This window comes from Ambystoma mexicanum, chromosome 10 (assembly GCF_040938575.1).
Source record: "Ambystoma mexicanum isolate Mex_15411 chromosome 10, UKY_AmexF1_1, whole genome shotgun sequence".
Taxonomy (NCBI): domain Eukaryota; kingdom Metazoa; phylum Chordata; class Amphibia; order Caudata; family Ambystomatidae; genus Ambystoma; species Ambystoma mexicanum.
This window is the reverse complement of record NC_090932.1, coordinates 1527472397-1527478318: the sequence shown is the minus strand read 5'-3', so window position 1 is coordinate 1527478318 and position 5922 is coordinate 1527472397.

The following is a 5922-nucleotide window of genomic DNA, read 5'->3' as shown; positions in this document are numbered from 1 at the left end:
AAATTGAGTGAAGGCAAGGCATGCGGAGCTTTACCACACTGATAGTCAGCTACTTTTGGCTGCTGTCCAATGTAAGAATATCTCTAAAACCTGGTCTTTCTTAATCAAGTAACTTCTGGCTCTCAAGCAATAATCCAAGCAAATGAAGTCTCAGAGCATGCCTGGATTGCTTATTTCTCTAATCTTTACAAACTGCCTGTTAATGACGCATTTCTAGACAGTTCTCATTCTATTCCTAGATTCCATTTAGAATTTGATCTTGAAGATATTCTTTTGTATATAAAGAAAGCGAGCAATTCAGGCGCGTGTGGTCCAGATGGTTTGTCCAATAAGATGTTCAAAGCCTATCCACAAGTGTGGAGCCGTATTCTGTTCACCATCTTTAGACTCATCTTGAAGTCTCAAAAATTACCGTCGTCCTGGACTCATTCTAATATTGTTCCTATTTATAAAAAAGGAGATAGGAAAGAGCCGTGCATTTATCGACCTATTGCACTGTTAGATGCGCCAGGAAAAATCTTTTCTCGACTGATTTTAAGAGACTTCAAGAAGTGGATTTCGCAGGTCCATCTTAATGACCCATTTCAATCAGGCTTTGTGACTGGCCTAGGTACCATCCCTAATATCATCACGCTACAAATGCTCCTTTCTGATCACGCAGCCCAAAAGCAGACCCTGTATCTAGCCTTAGTAGATTTCCAGGTTGCGTTTGACTCAATCGATCGATCACTATTACAGCATAAGCTGATCAAGCATAATTGTCCATCCTCTCTATTATCTTTAATCATTCTACTACACTCCAATACTACCATGCAGGTTCTACTTAATTTGAGTGGTGATCTGACCTCGAAATTTCAAACATTTAGAGGGCTGAAACAAGGTTGTATTTTGGCGTCATCCATTTTTAACTTTTTCATTTACTACTTGGGCGTAACTCTGAGTCAAATTGTGAGTGACTCACCTCGATTAGGCCGGCATAATGTTCCTTATTTGTTTTATGCCGATGATTTGATTCTTTTTTTCAAAAAACCATACTGGTCTTCAGAAACTTTTGCATGGCCTTGAAACATACGTAGATACGAACCATTTGACAATTAATACTAATAAAACCCAAATAATGGTTTGTAAGAGGCATGAAAAGTGTAAAGTTAAAACTTTTTGTTGGCGATTACACAATGTTCCATTAGAACAGGTAGCCAACTATAAGTATTTGGGCACTCTTATAGTGGACACTTTACCAAGCATTGACCCTGACATAGAGATCCAGGGCAAATTACGGTCCTTAATTGCGCAAGCAAAGATACTTATGGCCAAATTTGGCAAATTTACGTGTAAACATATTCTCTCCTTCTTTCTTCAGAAGGTGATGCCAATCTTGACCTATGGGTCTGAGGCTTGCAGAACTAAACCTGTAGAGTGGTGGGATAGAATTGAATCCTTGTTTTGGAAACAAGTACTACATTTGCCCGCTTGCACATCTTTACCATTGATTCGATTTGAATTGGGATCACTCTCAATGTTCTCATTTGTAATTTGGAAATATGGTGCCTTTTTCCATAAATGTCTATTGTCTTTAGAGCGATCAGACATTTTGGGAAAGGTGGCCTGTCATCTTTTAGAACAAAATCAGGCTTTTTCAAAACAATGGTGTATTTTTACTATGAATGCAATGTCTGATGCCTAAGTTGATTTAAAGTTACTTTTGAACAATGAAGCTCGTGCCAAAATGAAAGTCCAGCAACATGATTGGATTCTGACCCAAAATAAATGTCTCAATTACAAGGATTTTGATCGAGCGCTATTTGGGCACAAGCAATGTAGAACAATGTCTGACTATTTGGCCAAATTTCCTTGTTCAAAGACTCGTCAGAAGTTTCTCCGTTTTCGGTTGAACCTTTGGCCAACATTAGATGTTCAGGCTCGCAGAAATCAAATTATGCAATCAGAAAATGTATGTCGCTTTTGTAAGAATGTTGACAAAAAAGAAACGTTGGAGCATTGTTTAGTGTTTTGTACAAATTTAACCACTATTCGACAAAAATGCTTTGGAAACGCACATATTAATAAGAACTTGTGGCATTGTATCTTTTCATCAACTGCCTTAAGGACCAAAATAGCAATTGTACGATTTTCGGATGAAATATTTAGTGTATACCCATAGTTAGCGTAATTGAGTTAAACTAAATTTGAGTTAAACTAAATTTGAATTTTAACTGTAGTGAATGAACAAACTGCAAATTTGCTTTTATGAATTGTAGTGTTTTGATATTGTGATATCTCTTGATATTTGAAAGGTTGATTTTATTCACCATATAAATAAAATAAAAAAAAAATACTTTGCTTACATTAGCCGCCTCTTCATCTGCTCACAATCAAAGGCAATAACTTTGCATGGAGTTCATATTATCAACAGGCGATCAAGGAGAGCATTGCCTCAGCAACGTGCATGGCTTAGTATGACCCTGATTTACACACAGATCTCACTGTTGAGTGGGTCTGGCTGCCATTCTAGCCCAACACAAGACTGATTCCTCGTTACCACGCCAAATAGGTTCCTATGCAAGTCGCAGTCTCAGTGAAATGGAATAAGCTTGCTCACAGGTAAAGAAATAGAGCCTTGCAGTGGTATCGGCTTGAGAACACTATCACTTATTCTTATATGGCAAAAAACGTACTGTCATTATGGACCACCAGGCATTGATAACTATCTATGGGATACATAACGCAAAGATGCTGGCCAGAATAGCACAGTGGAGACTGCGGCTGCAGGAATAGCTATTTGATATTATTCATTCACAACAATCCGCCAGATTTTCTCTCTACAAATCCACTACAACTAACAAATCATGCAATGTGCCAAAAACTGACAAATACATCAACTATGTGATACATCATGCGCGCCACCACACCCTCCCCATGGATACTGTTATAAATTAATCAATGCAAGGCCCTTTGCTTAGCTTCTTGAAAGAGTGTGTCAGATCCAGACGATGCAAGTATATGTCTGATCTTTTCATTCACTTATCCATGGCTGACAAACAAGCACTTAAGACATATGAGCTGCTTAAGGATGGGCTCTCACAGGGCAGGGGGTTCTTTTAAAGCACAATTGAATTGTGATACCGACTTCCCGACAAAACAAAGTCATTGAACTGGCTCACGAAGGACACCGGGGAATTATATCCACAAAATGGTTCCTTAGGCTAAAGGTGTAGTTTTACAAAACGGGCACCTACCGTAAAAGCATAGCTCCATCCATGTTCCCAAACCACTACAAATATTACAACACTACCACTCGTTGTGTGGGATGAAGTTGCAGTAGATGCTTTTGGACCTTTACCAAATTGGTACCTACGTGTTGGTAGTCATGGATGAAACGTGTCCAGACCTTCAAATCATATCATTAACCGCATCACATGCAGTAATTCCGGTGGTAGATAAAAAGTTTGTTGCCCCTGGCATTCCTCGAGAGATGACCTCCATTGAATGGTCAAGATTTTGCAATGTTTGCCGAATATCTAGGTTTTCATCACAAAAAGATCACATCACTCTGGTCACAAGCCAATGGGACAGTCGAACGTTTTATGGCAAACTTCAAGAGAACACTGCAGGTATGACACCTCACCCAAGGCTTGCTTATGCAAGATCTATGGCAGCTACTTAGGGATTATCGAAACACTTCTCACAGTACTTTTTGACCATGTCCATCTGAACTGATGTTCAATAGAGAAATTCGGACCAGTAAACTGCACACTCCTTGCACCGCCCTGCATGAAAATCAACTAAAGGACATGCAAGAGAGGGATACCACTAGCAAAGTAAAAGGAAAAGATACGCTTATAGGAAGAGGAGAGCACAGCCAATCTCATACATGAAAGGCATTTCTGTGTTGGTGAGACAGCTCCAGTTGATCAAGGGAATTCCTCCTTTTTGCCCCGTACCTATGATCTTAACAGACATTCAAAGATCTATGATTTCTGCTGAGAGAGAAAGTCCGAAGATTACAATAAGCTCTTCTTTCTTCAAGAAAGCCCTTTTGCAGGATGAGAGGGCAAGTGAAGAATCCTCCATGGATGAACGTGACTCGAGCTGCTCAGAGCGGAGGCTCATGGTGACATTGACACGGATGAGAGTTGTGATGAGGACATTTACTATCTGGCTGAGGTTGCAGGCGCTCTACACATATAGTAAGAAGACCCAAGTATGTGGATTGAGGAAATGGGTTAAAGACTTATGTTGTTGTTTAAGTAAGCGGGAGAGAAAGTCCTCTTTCATTGATCATTGATGGAAGAGCAGGGAGTAAAAGGAAGTGACGCACAGAATGAGATCAGAACGGGATAGAAAGAAGAAAATAAATAAAGAGATACACACAAAAGGCTCCTAGGTTTAATTTAATATGTGTGTATTATTTATGTGAAATGCTCTCATAGCACCCTGAAAGCAGAGACTATTTACTTGAAGACTGTGCATCAGGTAATGCTGATTTTGAAAACTCTGAAGCTCATGTTTGAATGTGCTGCAACGTAACTGGAAGGAATTAAAGCCGTGAGTAAGGCTTTAACGCCTTCCATTCATGCCACGGCTCATTTGTATAGCAGAGAGGAGGGGTGGAGTGCAACTTGCGTTTCCTCCGCCTCCCTTCAACTGCTCCATGCAAATACTCCAGCTGTGAGCTGGGCAAGGAGCGCTCACATTTCAAAGTAAACGCTTTCTGGCATACGAGAATGCCAGGCAGCGTTTACTCACTTTGCATGGAAGAGTGCAAAAGTGCAGGGCAAAAGGTGGCACTTTTGCACCCTGCTGTGCAAATGATGGAAATTTAGTGGTGGGGAGCTATTTACATTGCAGTGCAAACATAATGGCTCCCCGCCTCAAAATTACACATTAATTAATATCACATTAATTGTGAGCACTGCTGGCCATGCTTGCATGCCAAAGAGCGCTCACAATTAGAAGTAATCACTTTTCACACACGTACGTCGCCTTTTGCCTGGCACTTTTGTAACCCGCTGTGCAAATGACAACAATCTTGTCTCAGGGAGCCGTTTAAGTTGCAATGCAAACGTAATGGCTCCCCGGTGCCAAGTTACACTTTTTTTTAATAAAATGAGCTCTGTGTTTTACAGGGAAGCTGGTAGGATCAGGGACATGCTTGATTCCTGTTCAATTTGGCTTATAATTAATTATCATCTACTTCTTGCAGAGAGGATAAAGGTCCTATTTGTGATCTGGGATCTCGTAGGTCATCTTTTGGCCTGTGACATACCCAGGGTGACATTTGTTTTCGGCTTCTCCACCATATTTCTGTCAGATATTTGGGCACACTGAAAGAGAACTCTGGTGGAGAGGCTTCAGTGAGAAAGCCACTATGTATGGACATGTTTTCATATGGGACCTAGCGCTAGCCCTTAGCTGCAGGAGGTCAGTGGCTGGCAATGATGCTGTTTATATTGTTCCAAACAGGACTCTAAGAGGAGATGAAGGATGAGTTGACCGGGGTGCCTGTTCATCCTCTTTTCAGGGATTGATACAGTGTGTCAAGAAGGCAAGAGGACACAGGAGAAGGCATGAAGCTGTTGGGATGCATGTAGAGCATCCCAGCCAGGCGAAATGGTTCCGGCTGAGAAAACTTGATTAGCACACATTATTGTGGAAGCAGATTGAGGTTTGCGCAGCAAAACGCGCATTGTAAGAGGATTCAATTCAGCACTACAGCTAAGTCAACGCCTAGTCTAGAATACTGAATGAAAACCCTTATGGATATATCTTTAGGTCCAGTTCATGCGTTCTGGATGACTACCCCTATATAACACCCCTCTCTTGGAATCCCCCTGAGCCCACTGAGCCAAGAAGTAGTTCTGTTTTGTAAGTTAAAAGGTTTATTTGATAATTTAACAATAGATATATAGATCACACTTTATA